The following is a 26778-nucleotide window of genomic DNA, read 5'->3' as shown; positions in this document are numbered from 1 at the left end:
ACTTTTGATGGCAGAAGATAAAACAATGCCTCCTCTGCTGATTTAGGCTATAACATTTAAATACTGCAGTGTCTGGAATAACTGCGTGCATCTTAATGGTAATTGTTAGTAATTTGTTGGACTACTAGAAATCTTCTTGACACATGCAAAATAGAAGAATAAAATTTTTCTACACTAACGGTGCAACGCTAAAAATATCTAAATATTGTCAGAGGGTTAACCGATTTGAGGGTTAACACCAAAATTGGTGTTAAAAATTGGTTAACACCAACTCTTCATGGAATGTAAGGTTTTAGCACTTAAGACATAAATAATACTTGTGGTAATAAAAATATGCAGTATTGGAAAGTCCATTGAATATATTTCCATGTAGATGAAATATTATGTGAATGTTTACTTTCAGATTTCTGCAATAAAATTTTTCAACATATGATGATGTAGCCAAAGTTATAACTTAATCACAAGCATCAAGAGCCAGGGAATGTTAGGTGGAATTAGTCAAAGTTTTCTTAATTAAGTCCTCTAAAAAAGAGGTTTACTTGCTTATTCTCTTTGCTTAAGGTGCATTTCTAAGTACTTAAATACTGGATATTGGATTCTGGATGTGAGTTGTTTGTTTGTGTGAGAATAATGAGGGGTTCTGCATGGGGTGCCCTTTATGCAGTTCACAAACCAGCAGAAGAAATATGTAGGTGGCAGGCCCAAAATAATAAAAAGTGGTGTAAAAGTGATTCTGTGGAGAAAAGCAAAAATATGAATAATATTTTTCTTCAACATTTTTCTGATATTTTAGAGTATTCCTGTTTTATCACCAAAATTGGTATATTTTCCATTTTTATTGCCTCACTGCCATGTTGGTACAAATATATGAACAGGTAAATGGGATTTTAAGTCTTTTCCATGTCTAATCACTGGCATTATTTGGTGAATTATGCTTTTAAGTCTCTTTGAACAATATTAGTCACCAGTCTGGTGACACATTTACTGACAGTTGGGAGCCGTAAAGGACATAAATTACCTCAACAAATCTTTCCCTATGTAGTGGCAGGATAAAAGAAGGCACTGTTTGCCTACAGATTGTACACTGAATTTTGTGTTCCTTTATTCTTTCATCTAGAAACCATTTAGAAAAATTAAAATCGCAGCCATGTATTTAGTCTTGTGTAATTCTAGGATCACATCTGAAGATGTAGTTGTACTAGACACGTATATATCTGTTGTGAATCTTTTTTGTTGAAATATTCTACCATTGTCTTTTTACTTTAAGGATCATGGAAAGCAATGAAGTTTTTGCCAGAATATGAGGTAAAGTTTTTGCTTATGAGGACAAAAGTTATGATTATTAGTATGGTCATTAAATAACACTTTCTTTTTTCTTATACTTTTCAAAGGTTACAAGCATAAATTTAAATTGAGAATATTCTCAGTAATTATAATTTAATAGGTGTAACAATACTGTAAGCAACTACCGCCTTGTGAAAGTTTTAGAACGTGGAAGGGAAGGAAGCTAAGGAAAAAAGTTGGAAGTATTACAAGAGAGCTTGGATGCTGCACAATAAGAACTATAAAGTTATTTTAAATGATAAAGAAGTAGATTTTTATTGTTACTGGAAAGATAACATATTTAAGTAATCCCAAAAATAAATAAAAACATAAAAATAATGTGACCTGTCTTAGTAAAAAAACGTATTTGTGGATTTCTGACGCTTTTTCATGGGAAAATTTTTTCACTCAGTCCAAGTTAGCATCATCAAATACACTATCTGTCAGAAAAAGTCATTAAAGTGATAACTCCTACTGAGGAAGAGAATAAACCCATATTTTGTGGAGGAATACTAAAAAGGTCAAAGTTTTTTCTTGAAATGTTTGGGCAATTTTGACTTTATACTTGCTATGTACTCTTCTGTTTAAAATTACATACTTGTGAGGGGAGATGTAAGTAATCCATTTTAAGACTGGGAAAGCCCATTGTGATCGTCTAGTCTGATCTTTTAATAACACAGTCCTTTGAATCTCACTGAGTAATTTTTCAAATTCTGGTGGAGTTTCCCTTATTATACAGAAAGAAACTCAATCTGGTCTGTAAAGTTTTAAAGTGATGGAAAATCCGTTGTTCTAAATAAGCTGATCTACTGCATAGGTATCTCTAGAGTTAAAACAATGCTCCTATCTCATATGAATTTATTTAGCTTCTACTTTCATCCTGTGCATCTTGTTATACCTTTGCCTGCTGAACTCAGCATCTTACAACATCATCACAGATTTTCTGTTCATATTTATATTGTCTTCCTTCGTGCACCACTTGTACTGTATCATCTTTACCAAGTTTAAACTATAAAATTACTGCTATTGAACTACTAGGATGAGTTATATAGATTGAAATTCTTAAATCTCTCACTGTAATTCAGACTTCCCAGATCCAAAATATCTTTAGAGCTCTTCATGGACCTCTATTAGGTTTTTCGATTTCCCTTCAAAAGTGAGATGTGACATCCATTTTCCAGTAATGGTCTCAGCAATGTAAAGAATAGGGTAAATAAATAATCTGGTTCAAACATACACATCCTACATATATGTTCAGGGATTACATCTATTTTCTTTTTCATAATTTTTCTCTGGTAATTCTAGTTCATTAATCACTATAGGTCTCAAAATCCTGCCTGAGAATGATTTTCCTTCTCTCTGAACTGGACAACAATGGATTCAGTGGGTGGACTGTTAGATGGATAAGAAAGTGGTCAGATGTTTGCATCCAGAGGGTAGTGGCCAATGGCTCAGAGTCCCAAGGGACATGAGTAACAAGTGGTGAGTGTCCCTCAGGGGTCCATATTGGGGCCAGTGCTATTCAGTATCTTCATTAATGACATAGATGAAGGGATTGAGTGCACCCTCAGGAAATTTGCCAAGCGGAGCGGTATGACTGACAAACCTGAAGGACGGGATGCCATCCAGAGGGATTTGGATAAGTTCAAGAAAAGGGCTCATGGGAATCTCATGCAGTTTAACAAGACCAAGTGCGAGGTGCTATGCCTGAGTTGGGCAACGCCCAGTATCAATACAGACTGGACAATGAACAGAATGAGAGCAGCCCTGCTGAGGACTTGGGGGTACTGGTGGACGAGAGGCTGTCAATGTGCACCTGCAGCCCAGAAAGCTGGGCTTGTACTCTGGGCTGTATCAAAAGCAGCATGGCCAGCAGGGCAAGGGAGGTGATTCTGCCCCTCTACTCCATTCTGGTGCGACTCTACCTGTAGTACACCACCTGCATCCAGCTCTGGGGTCCCCGGCATAGAAGGGATATTGGCCTGTTGGAACAAGTCCAAGTCCAGAAGAGGACCACCAAGCTGATTAGAGGGATAGAGCGCCTGTCCTATGAGGAAAGGCTGAGAGAACTGGGTTTGTTCTGCCTAGAAAAGAGAAGGCTTCAGGGTGACCCAATTGCAGCCTTTCAGTACCTGAAGGGAGCCTATATTAAAGATGGAGAGACACAATTCACAAGAACATGTAGTGTCAGGACAAGGGGGAATGGTTTCCAACTGAAAGAGAGTAGATTGAGATTCAATATTAGGAAGAAATTCTTTTCTGTGAGGGTGATGAGGCACTGGAACAGGTTGCCCAGAGAAGTTGTGGATGCCTCATCCTTGAAAGTGTTCAAGACCAGGTTGGATGGGGCTTTGAGCAACCTGGTCTAGTGAAAGATGTCCCTGCCTATGAGTTGTAGGTTGGAACGTGATGATATTTGAAGATCATCCAACCCAAGCCATTCTGATTTATGATTCTGTAACTACAAAATTCAGGTATTCTTCAGAAACTCTGTGATCTGCGTTCCTTGATCTTTGTTGTAAGATATTAAAATGTATTATTTTGAAAAGTCCACTTTACTCTGTAATGCAAGTGTATGTGTAGCAATGTCTGCTCTTTATTAGTATTCATCATTCCACCATTTTTTATCAACTGCAAATTTTTACTGACATGAATGTGCAATTTCTTCTGCATAAATGAATATTGTATAGATCTAGAACTTTGCACTAGACCACTAGAAATTTTCTTTGCACAATGGTTTCCAATTAACAGCTGTTTTCTGAGATTAGCCAGTGAACAAGTTTTTCAAATGATTATTACGTGCTACAGGGAATTTTTCATGGTGCTAATTTTTAATCTTGATGTTGTGCAGACAACTGCCCTTACAGAAGTCATATTATGTCAACACACTTTCCTTTGTGAACTGAACTTGTCACCTCATCAGAAGTTCTGATGAGATCTGTTTTCCATAAAACTGTGCTGATTGGCACTAATTATGCTACTATCCTTCATTCTTTAGTGCTTTTCTGTTGCATTAGCTTTTCTCTGACTTTACCGAGAATGGAAGTTCAGCTAACCAGACTATAATTATTTGGGTCATCTCACCTACCCTTTACAAAATATACTACAATAGACAATTACAGATCTTTTTCCTTTATATTATCTTTTATAAATATAACCTTAGATCTCCATGCAGAATGGAAAGTACAGTTTTGTGTAGTATGTCCTTCAAAAGGACTCAGATTTGCAGGCCATGGAACAGACTGTCCCACACAGGGCAGACTACCTACAATAAATATGCAGAGGCTGAATATCACTAACTTTTCACATGACAGAGCGCATAATGATGATGTTACTTGAAAGGTTACAGCTTGCTTAAACTGTTCTCTGCTTCATTAAGTTGTTCTGGGTATCAGATAATCTCTTTCAGTGGTATGCTTTTAAAACCTGTGTCATAGTTCAGTATTGTTATCCCTGTCCTGTCTGTTATGGCAGGACATCACAGAATACATGTCCCAGAGAAACCAAGAAGACAGATCAAGATCACTACACAGCATGTATGGCTTTCAATGATGATGGATCAGAAAGACTTTAATGTATTTAGAAAGTAGAATATTTATCAATTATGGATCTCAATAAGTATGGATCATAAGTTCTCAATCTTATGATTTTTATGTAGTTATAACTCTGGGCCAGATCCTCAACGAGGGTAAAGCAGTGTCAACAGGCAATGTTCTGTTGAATGCCACGATATCACTATGATTTCTACAGCAGCTGAGCAGCCATCTGTATTCTGAAGTGGCATTAACACTGTATTTGGCTTTTACTTGGGCAGATTAGTTACAAGAGTTGCATGGCATTACCAAAAACCTTTTTGATGTCTTTAAGTATTTAGAATGTATTTGGACTGTTTCCAACTTTTTTTCAAATTAATAGATCAAGAGGTTCCCTGTGAAGTCATGCCAAAGAACGAAAGAACAGAAAAGTGGCACAATCAGGAAAAAAAAAACTTAGAAAAAAAAATCTAATATTTTCATGCCTGCTCATGCCCTTTCAATGGTGCAATTTTAAGAAACAAGGCTTAATTTCTCTGCCTTACAAACTCAGTCTTTTCTTGTACAATAAATGAGGTTGGCATATATAAAGGAAGTAGCTATGATTTGTAGTGTTATTTTACCAGCTAATCAGATACACATTTTGTTGCCATCTTGATCTTAGAAAATAATTGGAGGACAGAGTGTTTTCAAAATGTAACAGTATAAAATATTATATCAGAAGTTCTTTTATTTTGAGGTTGCACTGTAATCCATTGAACATCAGCAAAACTTTACAGGGATTTAAAATACAGTGTAATATCCATGGTTTCTATGTGGGAGAAAAAAGTGTAAACAAAATCTATTTGATTATCCATATTTATGAAAAGTGTATTAAAATGTATAATAAGCATAAATAAACTTGGGAGAAAGTAAAATATGATCTGCATACTATGCTACAATTGAGAATTCATAAGAGAAGTCACATTGAGCAATTGCTAACATATGTTCATGCACATGTACGTGTACAAGTTATTTTTGCAGACAAAAATACTGCCAATTAAAACTTTTTGTTGGAATTATATGAAATAAAATGAAATAGCTTATATGTTTTATGTAGTTCACAATGCACTGCAGGGAATCTATGAAATGTCTCTGATCCAGAATTCTCCTAAGGAGATTTTGTCTTAGGAAATTTCTAATGCCTATTGCTATTAGGAATTGAACAGCTTACTTTCATTGGATGTTTCTGTAAGTTTGCTAAAATCAAGAAGTGAAAAAAAATATAAAAAACTCACACCTATTCTTTGGTTTTGATTCCATGACCTGGGAAAGGTTTAGATGTTGTGCTTTCAAAAATGTTATTGTAATTGGTTTGCAAATTCCTCAAAATAGGTTTAAGGTGTTTTCTTTGTAAGTGATTTCCTCAAAAATTAATTTAGTAATTTTTCTTCTTACCTGTCATATTTTTTGATATAAATAAAATTGTCTGGTCTTGAACAGAATTGATTTATCCGTGATCTGTAAACAGCATATGTATTATCTGTGTATCATATTAGTATCTGTGAACAGCATATATATTATCTCTGATCTGGGCCAAAGTAACTTGAAAATAATAAATTTGAAGCATGATGACTTTTCCTCAAAGCTATCAAAATTTGTGATTGAAGAATCCAGTCCAGTTTCCTGAATCTGATAAACAATTTTTCTTTAACCTATTCATTATAAAACACATGTGGTGGAGAAATTCAATTTCTAAACTATAAAATGCCTAAAAGTCTTTGAATGCCAACTTTTTGTACTGGTCAGTCTTCAGGGAAGTTCTAGTTAACTGACACCATTAGTTGAGATCTACTTGCAGTTACTCTATTTATGTTTGCCTACTTCTATCTAGAATTAGTCTGTACTTGGTAGTGCTCACCTGTGGCCAGAAGCTGTTATGAATCCTTAGTGGTAGACATCAGTGTGATGTCGACTTTGTGTAAGTGTGCTTTGCATTTCAATGGACAGCTTTGTGTTTTGAAGACAACTATTTAACCTGGAAAACCAAACACGATCTCATTCTGGGAAACATCACAGCACTTGGTATAGTGCTGAAACTGTACCTCTTTTTTCTCCATGGAAACTCTCTGACTAAATATTATTACTGCATGCCATAACAATCTGCTTTTATATCAATACTATTAACATGTTATCTTTCCATTATGATCTAATGAAGATGATAAAGATTTGTCTGCAAACAGCATCAAAGAACCATTTGTTCATATTGCGATGAGATAATGTATGAATTTTGGGAAGCTTTTATTTTTTACATTAGTCTTACTAGGCTTTCTTTTACTATTTTGTGATTTGATTATGCTGCAGACTTCGGGGGTTATTTTCCTGGTTTTGGCTGAGATAGAGTTAATTTTCTCCTCAGTAGCTGGTAAAGTGCTGTGATTTGGATTTAGTATGAGAATAATGTTGATAATACACTATTGTTTTGGTTGTTGCTGTGTAGTGGTTACTCTAAATTGAGGACTATTCAGTTTTCCATGCTCTGCCAGTGAACAGGTGCACAAGAGGCTGTGTGGGAGCACAGCCAGGGCAGCTGACCCAAACTAGCCAAAGGGATATTCCATACCACAGAATGGCATGTCAAACACATGAAATGGTGGGAGGTCAGGTAGTACTGTCATGGTTTAACCCCAGCAGGCAGCTAAGTGCCATACGGCCACTTTCTCTCTGCAGCAGAATGAGGAAGAGAATCAGAAAAAAACTAAAACTCATTGGTTGAGATAAGAACAGTTTAATAATTCAAACAAAAATGTACTACTACCATTACTACTATTATTACTACTAATGATAATGATAATTAAAGAGAGAAAGAGGAATAAACACCAAAAAAGACAAGTGAAGCACAATGCATTTTCACCCACTGACCAATGCCCCACCTGGCCGCAACAAGTGATCAGTCCCTCCCAGCCAACTTCCCCCAGTGTAACAGAAAATTCACATGAATTAAGTATTGTGTGTCAATGCAGAAAAGACACAGAAGACTCTTGGGTGTTTTACATTCCTGTATGTAAGACTAGTTTCTCATAAGCAGACTAGATTTTCTAAAGTCTCTCTTATTTTTATTAGTGGTTGTTGGAAAAACTGATAAAAAGCTACATTAACAAAATTAATGCTATAAAAATTACCCACAAAAGATTAAAAAGAATTAGCATATAAGTGGACTGATTTCCATAAGGTACTGTACACATACATTTTAAAATAATTAATCTATTTTTCATAGTTAGACCTTTTGAAGAGCAAAAAGACTTGTACCGTTTGCTTTTATATTGATAAAAATTAGGAGTGCTTTTCCTCCCTATTTCCTTTTTTTTAGAAATTCAGTGTTTAGAAGGCATTTCAGAGACTTGACAGCATTATGACAAAACAGGTGTGAAGGAATTAAAACACTTAATTAAGATAACATGGCTTTTCCTTACTCTAATTTCAGTAATATCTGCTTAACCACTTCAGAGGAAAGGTGGAGGCTAATCGGGTCTCTTGGCTCCATATTTAAGGACAGGAAAACATATCAGACAGTTTTGAGGGTAGAAGAGAGTAAAAACACTGATGAAATAAACAAAATAAAAAGACAGATTGCAAATAGTTAGGAAAAATGGCAGATGAACAGGCAGATTTTTCACTGATACAAATTTAAGGATTTTTTTCCTTCTATTCCTTTCCACATTTTATTGTGTTTCGAGCTGTTATAATGGGCTTCATCATATTTTGCTATTTTTGATATTTTTGTGTCATAGACTGAATTATTTTCACTTTTGGGAGGTGAAAGGGGGAAGTACAAGGAAAACAGGAGAAACACCATGAATGCTCATTTTGAGTGAGCGGTCTTAATTCCTGAAAGCATCTGCTATCCAGTTTCTGAAGACAATTTACAGGGGTGGAGGCTTGTTGCTTTTACTGAGTTTTGTGTGGAATAGAGGTAAGGACTTCATCTTCCTTTAAGTTTTTATGTTCAGTGGAAATCAAGGGCAAAGGGAAAGAACAGTCATATCAGAGCAGGACTCATCTTCTACAGAGTGACTTCCCATTTCTCAGCTCTTGAGATGCAATTTCTCAAATATGAAATTCCATGATATATGTGCAACTTAGTGACTTGACAATGTTACAGTTCCAAATAGTTTTGGTACCAAGTCAAGTGATTTTTCTCTGGTTTTGTTTGTTGGTGGTTTTTTTTTTTTTATTTTAGTAAGATGACAAACCCATTTAATTTAGATTTCTTTTTCTGAGAGAGACAAGAATATTGCTATTTTTAACAAACAAGAGAAAATTGAAGGATTGAAATGAGCTTCTTGAGGAACAATCACCATCCTCAGCAACTCTTTCTACAATGATGGTATGTCTTTCACTTTTTTCTTTCTTAATATACATACAGATCTACATGTATTTTGAGGAAGTACAACAATATTTTTCAAACATAACAGCAGTAATACTGCCAAAAAATGATACTTCACTGCACATTTACTTCTCATTTTCCTCTTCTTTAGGTCAAGGTGATTAGAGAAATTCGTGTGGTAGCTGTTAGTTGCATTGCTTAGAGTATACTCAGCATAAGAATCCAAAAGTATGGAAAGGCTAAAATAATGTTTAATTTACTTCCTCCCTGAAGAATTATTTCTATAATACATGACTTTAATTTTCTCTTAAGAAAATGAAATCTAGAGAAGTGATGGACTCATGAGGCTAATTATAATTCATGTCTTAAATACTTGCCTTTATCTAACTTTGTGTCACCTTTTCATACAGATATCTTTTTCTACTATGAATACACAGAAAATACTCATACTCTTCCATTTCAAGCTGTCCTTAAGAGTTATGCTTACTGTGGTGCTAGCAAATAAATGGTCTACTGAATGTGAAATGCAGGATACTCTATAATCAACAGTTATATTCAAAATTTTCGGTTCCATATAGATTTCTGTATATCTTCAGAAAAAAGCCCCACAGCCAACCCTACCATATTTGAATTCATGTTATTCAATTTTAAAGACTCGTATTCAGGCATTTGGAAAGGGAAATCCTAATTTATTGTCCTTTTGTGAAGGTAATATTAAACAGAATGTGATTAGATGATCATACACAGCTTTTGCATCACAACCAATGTCACATTAAGTGCACAGAATGCTGGTCTAAAACAGTAGCATGTTATTTCTGTTTGCAACATAACCTATTTGTTACACATTTTGCACTGAATATGCATATAATATGCATTTACATGTTGTACACTTGATGTTGGAATGGGCTGACCAAGGGAGGTGGTGGAGTCATAATCCCCAGAAGTGTTCAAGAAATGACTGGACATGGCACTTAGTGCTGTAGTTTAGCTGGCATGGTGGTGTTCAGTCAAAGGTTGGACTCAGTGGTTCTGGAGGTCTTTTCCAACCTAATTGATTCTGTGATTCTACAATTTTATTATTTGCAAGTCTCTGCATAGAGTAATAGCAGTGTTCTCTTGAAGGTGCCTTTATAAATATAAAATTTTCTTACAGAAGTCAGCCCTTTGATTAAAAAAAAATGCTCAGCCATAATAAGGACACTTTTTTTTCCCCTTCCCTGATGAACTTTTATTTGAAAGTAATACAATAATTATTAATTAAAAAGCTCATTATAGGTGAAAAACTAATGCATGTGAAGGTACCCACTGAAACATCACATGACTAGATTAGAAATAGTTGTGCAAACTGCATCCTGATAAGGCAGTCCAGTTTTCTTTTCAAATGTTTTCCCACAGGCACAAAATTAACAGAACAGGAAGACAAATCAGGCATTTCAACTCCCTGGCTATTCCTTGATCTGATGGGAACTGTTCCTTTTATCTAAATTACTTATTTTAAGGGTGCCTAATAATCCAATTACACTGCATCTAAAAACTCGTCTATCTTTCTAGGAAGAATGCCAAAAGTAGTAACCAGGAATTAATGCCAACAATAGTCTAGAATAGCTGTCATGAATTGTCCCTGAACACTTCATGTAAGTTTGTGTGTTCATGTTGTTCATTCAGTGCTCTAAAATAGACTTTGCAATAGCACGTACCAAATCCTCCCAGCCAGTTTAGCAGTTTACTGCACAAGCAACATCTTTGGTTTATATGCAAAAGTGCTGTATTGTCTTCTCAAATTTCAAAAAGTACCCCAGAAATTTCTGCAAGTCTTGTCTCCACTGATTGTGTCTCCCCTGGAAGCTGGCACACTGAGTTACCAAATGGTTCCTCAATGTTATACTGAGACAGTGGTCTGCTACTGAACAGAGAGAAGACTGCCAAATATTAAATCATCAATGCTACTTTCCTTGGCACCTGGGATTTTCTTTGGAAAGTTCCCAACAAATTATTATGCAGGCCAGAATCTGCTTACCGTATGAGATCTGACAAGATCACAACTGAAGAAACGCAGATGATAAGGCAATCCTATCATTACCAGCATTCACAGGCAAATGAACTATTTTTTGTTTGGATCTACTTCCAAGAAAACTTAATATTTGATGGATATAATTAGGTTAAGTGAACCTGAATCCAGAACTAGATATTGAACTATATTTTCAGTGCACAGACAATATATCTCAGTTATGGATACATGACAGTCCTAATATCAAAAAATATATATACAAAGCAAAAATGTGTCGAAAGAGGATGTATGAGAACTCTGTAATTCATTATTTTGTTAACCATTGATTATAGGAAAAAAAAGACCAAACTAACCAAGAAAAAACAAATTGTACAATCCTACAAAATTAAAAAAAAAACAACAAACAACACATCAAGAAGAAACAAAACTAACTTTTCTTGCAGGGGAGTTTTCAGACCTTTCAGAGTATCTGGAAAAAAGAATATATATATATATATATATATATATAGTGAAATCAAATGCTACAGACCTCAAAGAGTCTGTAGTATCAGAGACAGTGATACAGGTCTCACTATCAGAAAGAAAACTCAACACAAATCTCCCCTCTGAGTAAACTTAAACAAGCCCACAGGAGTGGTTCCACTGAAAAGGCAGAGGAGAGAGAATAGAGACACCTTATGATAATATAGGAAACCTAATCACAGGGTCATAGCAGTTATTCCCACTTTCTGACTCCGTGAATACCTTATAATTTTACAGACTGGAATAGTTTTCAACTGGAATAGTTTCCAACTATGAACTTCCAAGGAAATACTGCTACTAGTTCTACCTGAAATTTCAGTAGGCAAGGCTGACACACTTGTGCTTCAAAACACATTATAGCAGATAAGAGATTGTATTTATCTGAGTGATGGGAGAGTCTAAAACAGGCCAAGGGAATTTCACATTCATTTTAAATATTCTAATCACTATACTATTAAATACAGAAATAGAGGCAAAAAAGATGTCGACCATTTTGCAAGTGGTGTATCATAAGAGAACATTTTGTTGGGGAATGGTGGAAACAGTTGTTTAAACATGCTTCTCATTTGGTGTCCTACAAAGACAGATTCTGTAACAAAGATAAAATGCAACAAAAAAAAGGAATTAACAAAACTGAAGAAATAAAATATGGAACAAGTGAAATCATAGAATCGTAGAATCAGCCAGGTTGGAAAGGACCTCCGAGATCATCAAGTCCAACCCTCGATCTACTACTACCGTGGTTACTAGACCATGGCACTAAGTGCCACATCCAGTCTCATCTTAAAAACTTCCAGGAACGAAGAATCCACCACTTCCCTGGGCAGCCCATTCCAATGCCTGATTACCCTTTCTGTAAAGAATTTCTTCCTAATATCCAACCTAAACCTCCCCTGACAGAGCTTAAGACCATGCCCTCTTGTCTTACTGATAGCTGCCTAGGAGAAGAGACCAACCCCCACTGGTCTACAACCTCCTTTCAGGTAGTTGTAGAGAGTGATGAGGTCTCTCCTGAGCCTTCTCTTCTCCAGGCTAAACAAGCCCAGCTCCCTCAGCCTCTCCTCACAGGACTTGTGTTTGAGTCCCTTCACCAGCCTTTCTGCTCTTCTCTGGACCTGCTCCAGCACCTCAATATCTTTCCTGAAGTGAAGGGCCCAGAACTGGACCCAGTACTCCAGGTGTGGCCTCACCAGCTCTGAGTACAGGGGAAGAATCACTTCCCTGGTCCTACTGGCCACACTGTTCCTGATACAAACCAGGATGCCATTGGCCTTCTTGGCCACCTGGGCACACTGCTGGCTCATGTTCAGCTTCCTGTCAATCCAAACTCCCAGGTCCCTCTCTGCCTGGCTGCTCTCCAGCCACTCTGCCCAGCCTGTAGCACTTCAGGGGGTTGTTGTGGACAAAGTGCAGGACCTGTCACTTTGCCTTGTTGAACCTCATCCCATTGGAATCAGCCCAACTCTCCAGCCTGTCCAGGTCCCTCTGCAGAGCCCTGCTGCTTTCCAGCTGATCAACATTCCCCCCCAACTAGTGTCATCCACAAATTTGCTGATGGTGGACTCAATCCCCTCATCCAGATCATCAATAAAGATATTAAACAGAACTGGGACTGATCCCTGGGGGCACCGCTAGTGACCAGCTGCCAACTGGATGCAGCACCGTTCACCACCTCTCTCTGGGCCCGGCCCTCCAGCCAGTTCCTAATCCAGCACAGAGTGCCCCTGTCCAAGCCTTGGGCTGTCAGCTTTTTCAGGAGTATGCTGTGGGAGATGGTGTCAAAGGCTTTGCTGAAGTCCAGGTAGACCATATCCACAGCCTTCCCCTCATCCACCAGGCAGGTCACCTGATCTAAAAGGAGATCAGGTTGGTCAGACAGGACCTGCTCTTCCTAAACCTATGCTGGCTGTGTCTGATCCCTTGTCCATCCTGCAGATGCTGTGTGATTGCACTGAGGATGATCTGCTCCATAACCTTGCCAGGCACTGAGCTCAGGCTGACGGGCCTGTAGTTTCCCAGCTCCTCCTTCCGGCCTTTTTGTGGATCGGCGTGACGTTCGCCAACTTCCAATCATCTGAGACCTCCCCAGTGAACCAGGACTGTTGATAGATGACAGAGAGCGGCTTGGCAAGCTCTTCCGCCAGCTCCCTCATCACCCTTGGGTGGATCCCATCTGGTCCCATAGTAATTATCCATGTTACTATCCAAATTATATACATAAAGTCAAGGATTTGTACCATCTGCCTACTCTATTTTTTTGAACTCCAGATATTTTTCGGAGAGTTGTTGCTTTTCAGTCTGTTAATCTTTCCAAAAATCTCTCCTGATTTTCCTTTTTTTAGAAGATTTATTATTTCTTTCACAGAAGTCTTTCTGTGATTCTTGTCTCCCTCCATATAAGGATACCTTTCTCATATAGTTGAATTACAGTGCTTTGTCTTGGAAATTTTACAAACCTTTTCACTGATCACAACCCATGACCCCCATGGAACACCTGCAATTCATCTACAGCAACAAGGATGCATCTGCCTTGATACCATTTACCTGCCTCCTTTTTCCAGTAGTTTTGTTGTGCTTCAGCACCATCTTTTCAGCAGCAATGAAACTTTGCTTATAATACACGTATTTCTGTCTGGAATGTAGAGGAAAGAAAAATCAGTCTGATTAATATGCTAAGAAATGTTATCTTTCTGACTCACTTTAGGGTGGGAGCAGTAAAATGTCTGAAGAAAGCCACTTTTTTTTTTCTCTTGTGTGTTCTCCAATCTATAAATAAATTCAGAAAGGAATATAGGTTACCCAAAGGAAGAAAACACTCCCATAAAATGCTAAGACAGACTTGCTTGCATACCATTGTGTGATAGTCATCATCTCAATCCTCTCTGCAATTATAGTAACATTTTGCTTTACAAAACTGCTGCAATTAGCATATTTAAACATGGTTGTTTCCAAGTATGCTGTTTAGCTCAAATTTATCAGCATATTCATTGCATAAAATTTCATCTTAATATACCATGAAGGTCAAGCTATTAGCAAGACACATAAGCTCCCAAAAGCATGCCTGAAGCATAGTGGAAAATTCATGACACTTAAGTGACTTGGCTATAATTCCTTTTCATCTCAACAGCCTTTAAAACTCTCCACATGAAAACAGCAATAACCTTATGACAGTTGCAGAGCAGTGTGTTCTCTGAACATTTGCTCACTTGACATTTTTTAACCTAAGGGTAATGTACAATGTCAGCATATTTGAAGAAGTTAAAGGCAAAACCAGACTTCAAAACTATAATAATTTTTCATAAGAGCCTTACAATATTTTCAAAAATAGACAACTATGTAGATGCACTAAATTTGCATATGCACAATATTTGCTGTAGAGAGCCTGCATTTTTGAACAGAAAAGAAAATCCATTTTAGTTTGTGTGTTCTTTTTTATGCCCTACGATATTATTTCTTACACATATTTGTTCAGCTGCCTTTCTGAAATTTTCTCTGCAGTCTGCATGAGGCTAGGAACTTTATACATTGATTTATCTAAGAGGAAAGATTTCAACAGGTTTATTTTCACAATCTGGATTTCAATAGCAAGATAGGAAAATAAAGTATTTCACCACAAGTGATCCCTGTGTTTTAATTTTTACAATGTAAAAGAACAAAACAAAAAAAACCCTAAACACTTTTATATACCTTTGTATATACACTCTTCTTCTTCTCCTACAAATACCACCATTAAGGATCTGGTTGCATTCAGATTTAAGCCGCTCTTGGTTTAGGTTCATGTCATGGATGTAAAATGCCTTCTCAATGCCTTTAGCATTGGATTCAATAAGAGACTTTTGACATATTTTATTATGTTCTATTTATGGCCCTAATCTTGATCTCCCAGGGATCTCCATATTTTATTTTTAGTTTACATTTAATTCAAATTCATCTCACATGTTTTTCTGAATACTTTGTGCACATTTTTCTAGCTTACTGATCCATCAGCTATGCAAAATTCCACATCATCAGTAGAAGTAATGGAGCAAGAAAGTGTCTGTTGTCTAATGATAGATGCAACCTCATACAAAAGCAGATGAAATAACATTTAGCAGAGTTTAATAAAGAAAGGTGGGGGAGGTTACAGCTGCACAAGTCAGTGTTAAGAATGACAGTAGTCAGTGGAAAGGGAGTAGAAAACAGGCAGTTGATGCCAATATTCAGCCATCTAAAATAATTAAGACACATGCTCATGATCTGCTCTGTTACAAGTATCATAGAATCATAGAGTCATTTAGGTTGGAAAATCATCAAATCCAACCATTAAACTGACACTGACAAGTCCATCAAATTCTAACACCTTTTCTCTTGCAACTTAGAGAGTATTAACATGCCTTCTAAGGGGAACAGGTTGGCGTTGCATGAAGTTTTTGCTCTCGTTGAACCACTTTTAAGCTAAGTTTAGGCATTTAGGCATGCGTTACACCATGGCCTAAACATTAATGAGTAAATGGTTTCAGTTTTGAGCCATGTCCTCTTCTGTGGTGGCTTTAGTTTATTCTTTGATATAATGTGTTTTCTACTGTGAATTTTGCCACAGTCAGTGTGGCTGGTAAGAAGGGAGAACTGTGCGGTACACCTCCATAGAGCTGTACTTTGACAAAATAAATGTAGTGAACTGGGAACATGCTAGATCAGACAGTTTCATTGTATCATCCACCTGCAGAAATTATTACCTCCTATCCTGTCACTTATATAGAAGGGTTTACATTCTTGACTACCTACCTACAGGGATCAAGAAAATAAAATTTGATGTAATAACTTCCAAAGCTAGAAATAATCAGTTGGAGGATTTCATTCATCCTAAAGCACAAAAGAAAGCAAAACTCAACCATTTCATCTTGGGTCTTTGTCTGTGCTCTACTTCCAGGAATGCAAGGAAACATGCTTTAGTTCAGTGTAATCAACCAAAAAAAATCTGACTTCAATTATGATTTGTATTCCTAGACAGTGGTCATCAAATCCCTAAATGTCCTTGAGTTTATAATGACCTAAGTCAGACTGTAAGTCATTTTATTTTACACATTTATATATATTTCTAAGTGTCTCTGTTCTTTGTTGCTTCATGTAGAGAATTTGTGGACCTAGCTTGATATTTCTTACCTTTTTAATAGAGATGGTTATTTGCTTAAGGACAGCAAGTTCTTCAGTGCTGGAATTAATGAATAATATTTACATAGTGCATATCAACTCATAGGGGATTTTGAAAGAAGAGAAATCATTAACTCAGCTGACTTTCTTGTATTGACTAATATCTTTGACAATATATAATTCTGATAGATGGTGATTGTCTTTAATTTTTCTAAATAACAAATTCATAAAATAGTTTCTAGATTAGAGCAGCAGTCTACATTTACCTTTAGTATACACATCCTATTTTTCTATTTTGCACCTTATTAAGAATGGAAGCAAAGGACAGTAGAGGGTTTCTTCTCCAGTGAAGTAGTATTTTGTATAAAAGGATTTTATTATTATTTTGGTTGGGGAATATATTAGGAGACTTATAAGTCAAAATGAGAAATTGCCTTACCAAGAACTGAAAGTGATTGTAAATTCTAACTTCACGTGAATCATGAGCTCAGATGATTTGCCCAGTACAAGTGAGCCTGATTAGCTTTCCCTCTCTGCCACATGTCAAGTGTGTGTCCACGTGTGTCTGCTCAGTGGAAGTCAAATTGCAATTTTTTGTGGGAATGTTAAACCTTTCAAGATGCAGTGCTCTCCAACAACAAGATCGATTGGAAGTCTTATTTCTACCACCAGCCTCTATGACTTCATATAAAACTCCAGAATTCTGATAAACTGTCATGGGGAAAAATGATGAAGTGATTTATACTCAATTTCGCTGGAAGGGAGAAATGCAGAGGCTGTCAGTCTGGGTCTTCAGAACAAATGAGTTACAGTTCATGAGGCAGCTCAATAAGGCTATCATTTCCCATCAACTCCTATCAGTGACAGCCACAGATTTACTGGATGGGGAAAGGGAAAATGGCTGAGTTTTGGTGCCATGTGAGTCTACACTATTACTCTGTCAACCAGACTTGTGTAGACAAGAGGCTACCATGAATATTTGATAGAAACTTCTTCCCATAAGTGCCTGTAGAAAGTAGTAAAGCTGTTCTTTCATTTGTATAAAAAAAGCTCTCTGCCTCTCTATTTGGATCCAGTTGAAAATGTCCATTTGTTTCTCTGCTTTATTTTGTTTCTCTGATTTATTTTGTGTGCATTTGTTTCATTCAGCCGTCTGTTCTGTGCCACATGGCTTATTTATAGCCCTTGCTGAATGAAACAAAAGAATCCTCAATCTGCTGGGATTTCATATACAATGCATTTGTCACTATGTGTCTCATAAAATTGCAATACAAACACAGCCTCAGAGCCACCTGTGCATACCCAGAGGAAAGAGGACCTTCGTCTGCCACAATTACAAATTGTTAGAAACATCTATGTTCCAGGCAGAAAAAGATTCAGGTCAAAGCTGAAGAACTTACTCTGTATGTGTTCATATTAAAATAGATCAGCATAAATTACTTCTATGTTATCCCGTGTTTCTGTTGCACAGAATTTTCCTAACAGTTGTTGGTGTCTGTTCAAAAAGCTCCTATGGATGCTACCTGCATTTTTTTTTGAGGATGGTTGCACAGCTAGATTTCCTAACAGAAATCCAGATTTGTTTCACTGATACTCAGATGCTAAAACATTTAGCTTTTTCTAATCTTAATTATCAGTAATGGATTTGGTCCCTAGGTGTCAGCATTAAACATTCTCTTAGGTTGGACTGTTGTGCTACATGAGTGGGATTATAGAATCACAGAATTGTAGAATATCCTGAGTTGGAAAGGACCCACAAGGATCATCGAATCCAACTCTTTGCTCTGCACAGGACCATCCCTGAGAATCACACCATGTGCCTGACACCATTGTCCAAAAGCTTCTTGAACTCTGGCAGGCTTGGTGCTGTCACCCTGGAGAGCCTGTTCCAGTGCTAAACCATCCTCTGGGTGAAAAGCTTGTCCCTGATATCCAGCCTAAATCTCCTCTGACTCAGTTTCATGCCATTTCCTCAAGTCCTGTCACTGGTCACAAGAGTGAAGAGATTGCTACTTGCCTCTCCTCTTCCCCTCACAAGGAAGTTTCAGACTGCAATGAGGTCTCCCCTCAGTCTCCTCTTCTCCAGGCTGAACAGGCCAAGTGACCTCAGCCACTCCTCATATGGTTTCCTCTCCAGACCCTTCACTATCCTTTGACCCTCCTTTGGATGGTCTCTAATAGCTTAATGTCTTTTTTTATATTGTGGTTCCTAAAACTTGCAAGTGTTATTACCAGACTGCTTTTTAAGACAGAGAGATAGACTCCCAAAAGAGAATCTAATATAGCAGTTAGAAACAAGGCTGTGATGTTCTCACTCACACTGATATGTCTCATGTACCTAATTCTATGTGCAAGTCTATGTTGTGAATCAAACACCACTATACCTGTATCAGACATCAGAACTATATCTCTAACACACAATAATCTCAGAAATGAGATAGTTTTCAAGCCTTTGCCGGTGTCCATAGCTTAGGCAAAATATTTTTAAAATACCTGTTCAGTTACAGAAAGCCACTCCATCATACACCCACTGAGAATAAAGAGTTGAAGACTTCACATAAAAAAAAAATTAAATAATTATCAAATATGTCTTTTATTTTAAAAAAAAGGAAAACCAAAACAAAATGCCAAACAAACAAAAATCCATGCCACGAAATTTCATTTATATAGTTCCTTAGAATCTTCTAGGCCTTCTATTCAAAAGAATCTTTTCTCCTAGATCTGCAGTTCTTTTCTTAGATAATAAATAAATATATAAATAACCCGCCCAGGACAATCATGGTCTATCTCTATTAGTGACTGTGTTCCTGAGTTTCCACAGAAAACGTAATTTATTATTTTCTTTGGAGAATCTAAGAAGGCCAAGGCTATCCAGGCATTAAAGTTAAGATTAATCTTATGCCAGAACTGTTAATGATGTCAGATTTGATTTAGTGGGTTTTTTCTTGCTATAAAGATTTAGAATAACATTAAACCTTTCTACATTTATGTAAAAGTACAGCTAGCACATATATTGCTAATGTTAAAAGATGGTTTATTACCTGAGTTTTTAAACCAGTGCTGTTTTGTTTTGCCCAGTGTGTTTTCCCATGTGCTTGAGCCTTTCCCATCATTGCTAATAGGTACCATTTCTTTTTTCAAATACTGCTCTGCTTTTATTTGCTTTAATGATTGAAAGCTGTATACCAACTCTTATCTTTAATCTTTTTCCCTTAAGCTTCGAGAATCTCAGTGAATACACTTTCTAAAATAGAAAAAGAAATTCAAAGTCAGATCAGATTAACAGGTTTGTCATTTCATGGACCATATTTCATCTAGGAATAATAAATACAAAGAAATATTTTCTCATTTACATTTCTCTCTGCTGGAGATGCAGAGGACTGAAAACTGAAGAGTGTCATAAATGGATCAGACTCTGTGTAGACAGAATAAAGAAAGTACAGGACAATTACAGTCATAGAGTCCTCATGTTTCATATCAGTCATCTGTCATGTTAAACTTTGAGAGAACATAGTGAAATGCACATTAGTCTAGTCTTGAGAAATTCTAACATAAATATCACCATATATTTTCCCACTCCTTTTGTTTCTTCATTTAGCTGAACACAGGAGATTGTGATCTTGTGGCAGAGCATCAAAATTCTCTATGCAGGGAGCAGGAACTCACAGGAATGCATCACTTCAGTATCTGTCTTCTTTGTGTTCACATAACTGACCATAAAAAGGGATAGCAAGCTAGGATACCAGAGCTCCATGATCATTATCTCAATGTAACAGTTCCCTGCTCTCCCTAGTGACTGAAAAGCTGAGCGTGAACTGGAAGAACTGCATTTTTTCAGAATATCAGATCATTTTTCCCAATGTAGAACATCTTATGTCTCTTCTTTGTTTGTATATTATGTCAGAAAGGTAAGGCAAGAAAATGGAGAAGGGGATGAGGAAAGAAGCATTTTCAGCATTGGAAAAAGCAGGAGGAAAGAAGAGGAAGTGTAATAGGTGAAATGGAAGGGGAAGTGGAAAGGGAGAAATGGAAGGGGAAATGGAAAGAGCAAACCATACATGTCAGGTTTCTTAACTAGCAGACGGTCCTGGAAGAACCTTTAAGTCTAACTTGAGTTGCAGTTATTGTTCAGGAGTGATTTCTCTTTGAATTTCACTCAAATCTGAAACTGATTTTTCTTTCTCGTGGCCTCAGCTATGAAGCATGAACTACAAATCATAGATTTATGAAGTCTTACAGAATTTGATGTGGCTCAAAATTTCTCATTTGAGTCAAGATCTTGTCTAATTTTATCCTGTTTTCCACTTCCCTAAAGAGGTATCCATCTTGACTGAAAGTGCTATAAAAGTATTTTCCCATCTTGCCTAATACTGATTATCAGATGAATCTGTCTGATAGTTCTTGTATGTTCTGAATGAATATTTGAATTTGAAAATTGTTCTGAAACATTCTTCAGAAAGCTCTGATGGCAACTGGTACACCTTCAGTTTGTCATATTTCCTAAATGAACTGTATCCTATTTTAGATTCTGGTTTCAAACAAAGTTCTGCAATGCAAGACCAAATGAATTTTCAGTTTCAGTCCATAGTTCACATTTGAAAGATATTTGTATCATAGAACCAATATGAAAGCTGGCAAGACTAACAGAAGAAAACCAGAACACCTAGAATAAATGTATAGCTGAAGAGTGTCGTACGGGCAGTGTCCACACTACCTGCCTGAGTGCCTTCCCATGATTTCTGGCACTGGTTCTTGTACTTTTTTTAACATCCTGTTGTATGAGAGTCTTATTTGCCTCTGATTTGCACTCCCAAGGACAAAAAAAACCCTCGAATATGTGGAGTTTTAACCAAAGTCTATGGAGAACCAAAGGATTTGAAGTCAGTGCAACAATACCCTTCTGTACTTGCAGCAGTCCTTTTGTACAAACATTACACATTCTTCCACAGAAAGAATGTGGAAGATCTTGTGAATCCCTCATTTACAGTATTACTGGTGAATATGTTCATGGTTATATGACTATCTCCATTTTATTTTATAGTAAAATTTTAGGAGCTGTTATGGGTAGAGAGTCTGTTAAAAAAAGATAAGAACTTACTAGAAGTTTTTAATGAATTAATTATTTAAATTCTGCCATAAAACTGGTCTTGTAAGAATGCAGCTGCTGAGCCATTTTCAAACTATATGCAGTAGTACAGATAATGACAGGTGAAACTGTCTGTTCACCAAATTGCATCACTCCACTTTTCTCACAGAGATTAACATGAAAGCTAGTTCTTTACAGGGTGAGAAAGTGTATATCTTGCTCAGGGATCAAATAATTTACTTTCTAGTAGTTGAATTGCTGCTCAGATTTCTTTATTATATTCTCTGTTTTCCAGTAATAGAGTGCTATTTCTCTACAGAAATTCAAGTGTAACATGTCAACTTCTCCATTTCTTGAAATAAAATCATAATGGGTAGTATACAAAAAAGAAAAACGGAGCCAATCCATGGTCCAGCTAGATGAGAACCACAGTAGGCATGATGTTGCTTTATTTATTTGAGCCTTAATATTCCAGATTTTCTGGTTCTGTTCAAGAATTAGAATAGAATCAACAGTGATTCACAGACTGAACTGTGAATAAAGTTAATTGAGGAAGTCCTAAAAGCATACTATCACTGGTACCAGCAGAAGCCTTGAATGTTAACTATCTAACATAGCCTATTCTGTTAACTGAGAATGAGCCTGAGAAAATTTCTTTTTTTAATTCATAATAAAAAAATTAAATTATGTCAGAATTAGCAACCGATAAACATTAAAGGCAAAGACACATCTTGACGTAGATGATTTTTGTAAGGGTTCTGTCATGCTTATGGCAGAGAAAATTCCAGAGAAAGGATAGCTTTTGTTCTGTCTTTTTACTATCACCAGATAAAGAAACCATAAAGAAATTACACAGGACTACATTTATTGAATTTATATTATAAGAAATCTATTTATACATGTGCACCACTCCTTAGACACAGTTCTGCCAAAAACTAGAAGGGTGCAAAGCATTATGAAATATCTGTCTGTGAGGAGTAATTAATTGAACATTGCAATGCCATACACACTGCAAAGCCTAATGAATAAGAGTCTGGGCCCAAAGTGGAGTCCATATCCCTCAGCTACATTTGCTGCTTAGGTTAACATATTTCTGGAGATAAAATAAAAGATGCTGATGATCACCAGGAGGCAAGGGGCAATTCAAACTGTGTATTTCTTTTAGCTAGTTTCAGAGATGCAGATACAACAGATGCAGATGTAACAGTATTGCCGCCATCCCCGCCTGTCTCCAGACTTGTAGCCCACAACACCCTGCCTCCACTGCTCCACACTGGTTGCAAGGGCAGCCAACCACTCCTATATGTAAAAATCTTGGTCCTTAGCCTCTCTGTTTTCTGAAGCCCAAAATACACCCCAGCGCTTCTCTCCCCATGCTCATCTACCAGTCTCTGACTTTTATAGCCCTTGTCCTCCTATCTATTCAGTATACCCAAGTTACCCAGGCATTCTCCTCTTCAGCCTCAGTTCCCTGCTGTATAAATCCAAGCACTTCAACATAGGTCATAGAATCACAGAATCATAGAATAAACCGGGTTGGAAAAGACCTCTGAGATCATCAAGTCCAACCTTAATTCAACACTGCCTTGGTTACTAGACCATGATACTAAGGTCCCAGCAAGTGTTGCTCTTCAGTCATACCCCATGTCTGCCTCAGGACTAACTCCTGGCTACATTTCTGCTGTCCATCAGCTCTGTTGATGCATTCCAGGTAGCTGTTCGAATTGGCTCATCCTCCCCATTGCATGGCTCCACCGCGTCTTCTGCTTTCTTGTCCACAAGAACTTGAGCTCAACCAAACATTTGGGCTGACTCAATGCACATTGATAGACTGCTTGGGGAAAAGAGATGAAATATCTGGCAGTCCTATGCAATTCCTGTCAGAAGGCTTTTCAGAGCATGACTCGGACACCACTAAGGGGAGAAGCGAGGAGGGTTACTACTGTAATATCAATGATGAAGTAGATGGAAGGCAAATCATTACAAATGTCATCTGCTGATGTAAAGCATAGGCCACCCTGAGCAGTTCTCACTGGGTCAGGGACAGAGCCAGTCCACAAGAACATTGACTCTTCATTTTGCACAGTAGTGCTGGGGCTACAGGGAGACGTGGCAGTCACCTGCCAATGGGGAATATTTCAAATTTTCCCTCTGTCCTGGGAAAGTCAACCCTAAACCTCCAGCCACACTAGAAAATGATTTGGCAGCAATATTCTCTTTAGAGATAGTAATGCTCTTTATCCTTCAAGGACAGCCTATTATATGCCATAGAATTCAAGATCGTTTAGACTTGAGAGTGAAAGTGTGGCCCTATAATTCAGGACATGGGGACCAAAAGTGCCAGATGCCCACAGGGATCTGAGGAGCTTTGTCTCCCTCCTTATCTTCAGAAGTCTCAGTAGAAACTGGCTGTTTTGTATGAAATACCTTGATTTCTTCAAATTGATGTTTACCAATGGCAAACATTTCATTTGGTGAATTTGCATCCAGTTCCCCTTCTCTGCAAGATGTTGAGAAAAATCTGACAAGAGACCAAATTCATGTCAGATTTCTTCTGTAAATGGAAATCTGTCACTTCTGTTGGCAACAAGAGCTAATGATTTGATTGTCATATAGAATTTGCAACAATCCAGTTCCAACAAGCTGGAAAAATCACTGACATGCAAGACTTCTTCATCTGCCTAAACATACAGATGTATTCAGAAATCATTGAGGCACATTAATTCCACTATTTTGCTTTGTCTAAAATATGCATTTAAAAATAAAGAGTGTCTCCCTTTTTCCACAAAATGACAGTCACCAAATCTTTTAATTCTTTGCTGACTTGTTGATATTTATTATGTCTTTAACCCTAATCAAACTACTCTTTTTGAGAATCATTTTTAGGCTACCTTAACCAATTTGATTTCAACAGTACTGTGGTGCCTTTGCACATGCTTGGCCATAATAATATATACTATCAAGTCTGTTGAAGATCTTACTCGAAACACTCATAACTGTTCTTGCTTGTAGCTCTTAACTGTTTAAAAAAAAGCTCTTTTGATCTTTTTTCAATGGGATCATGGGTTCTTTAGCAGTTTTACCTATTTTTTCTTAGAAATCTTCCTATACATAGTATATATTACCAGAGCTGTGAAGGGCACAGATTTTCAGTGCTTTCAAAAATACTACATTATTAATAAGGTTTTTTACTGGAAATAGAATAAGAACACTAAAAAGCTTTCTTTTTTTTTCAGTTGAACATTTTTCTTACTGTTTCAATTTTTAAATTTTGTGTTAATGATTTACAGTACAAAACATCAGCTATATTTCAAAACAACTAAAAATAAAAATATTTTTATTTGTGTCTAAAGCAAGCTTCCCTAAGTCTGCCAATGTTCTCATGGAACATTTTTTATCATAATTTAAAAATCTTAGTATTTTTTTAATTGCCTTTGCATATTTCTGGCTGTGTTATGGCATTTTGTGAAATTCCTCCACCTAACTCTGAGCTTTTAATGATCCCTTTATATTCTGGTTAGACTTTATTATCCTACACTGTAAAGAAATGAGTAAGGTACTCCTACTTCCACTGAGTTAGTTCTGCTCACTTTCCACTGATTTTTAACAGCTGACTTTGCAGCAGGTGATTTGGGTTTTTATACTAAACCTATGCAGTTTCTTTGTGATATGTCTTTTGCTTTTGTGTTTGTATTTTCATAGTGGGTTTACTATGCTTTACTACCTTTACTAGTTTTTCTTTCTTTAACTTTGCTTTTCTATCTTGAATGATCATACTTCAAAAAATTGTACATATCCCTTATTGTAATTCATTCATTTTCTTTATGATTATTATTCTAGATATTTCACTTATTAAATTCATGACACTTTCCTCATTAAAGGATAAAACTTGACTGCTAATACTTGACAAGGCAATTAATGCAGTGCTTTTTGGGAAGATAAACTGTGATTGTTTATCATGCTTGGTGTGTAGTAGCTGGAATTTTATTTCTCTGATTACATTGGCAGTGGAAAAAAATCAGTATTAAATCTTCAGTGTAATGTCCGATTTTACTTATTTTTTTAATGATCTGTATCTTGCTCTTTCCCTTATATAAGAAAAGAAAAAAACCACAATGAAGTGCATGTTATTGAACTGTGTTAAATCTTGAGGGTTTAGGCTTTTTCCTATTAGTGCGATTTAACCTATCAACGTAGGTGGCCTAGTTGCTCAGCATACTGTTCTCTGACTCACATAGCAGGTGATGGAGTGAAATGTTATGAATTTTCATCCCAATATTATCAGACTATTTCAACAGTGGTATAAAATGGGCTTGTTTACTCAGAGGAGCCCCAAAGTTATTTTTTTCCCACATAAGAATCAAAAAGAAGCTCAAATAAAGCTTGTCCTTTTTTATTTTCTTGCTTCACATGACTTTCTTCTCAGTGAGATGGAAAAATTAATTTTGCTCCATTCTTTAAGAAAGAAATTAATTTTGTTTTCTTATTTGGAAACAAATACCTCCATGAATGCCCAAGCTTATATGAGACTGTGAATCTTGCTCTGAGAAACCTATTGCCCTCTTTTGATTTGACTTCAGGGAAAGACATCGGATTTCCAATATTTACTTCAGTGCCCTCAAAATCAGAATCTTGTTTTTGAAAATTGGGTGACTTCAACTCATAGAATCACAGAATCACAGAATAGGTCAGGTTGGAAAGGGACTCTGGAAATCATATAGTCCAGACATCCCACACACCACACTTGCCCTCCCCATTCAGACACAATCAGCTGTAGCAGGATGCCCAGGACTACATCTGACTTTTGAGT

At 36.7% G+C, this 26778-nt stretch overlaps 1 protein-coding gene and 1 long non-coding RNA gene across 3 annotated transcripts in view; one reads left to right on the top strand and one right to left on the bottom strand.

Moving 5' to 3' along the window:
• Positions 1-26778, top strand: part of NKAIN2 (sodium/potassium transporting ATPase interacting 2) — a 545346-nt gene that overhangs the window by 311794 nt on the left and 206774 nt on the right. The gene's annotated exons all lie outside the window — the stretch shown is intronic.
• On the bottom strand, positions 19946-23466 carry LOC116784158. The gene is made up of 3 exons (XR_004355982.1): positions 23410-23466; positions 20236-20297; positions 19946-20126 (listed from the first exon to the last, which is right to left on the bottom strand). It is a non-coding gene; the product is annotated as an uncharacterized LOC116784158 (long non-coding RNA).

This window comes from Chiroxiphia lanceolata, chromosome 3, assembly GCF_009829145.1.
Source record: "Chiroxiphia lanceolata isolate bChiLan1 chromosome 3, bChiLan1.pri, whole genome shotgun sequence".
Taxonomy (NCBI): Eukaryota; Metazoa; Chordata; class Aves; order Passeriformes; family Pipridae; genus Chiroxiphia; species Chiroxiphia lanceolata.
The sequence above is the reverse complement of the archived record's forward strand: the minus strand, read 5'-3'. Positions and strand labels throughout refer to the sequence as shown.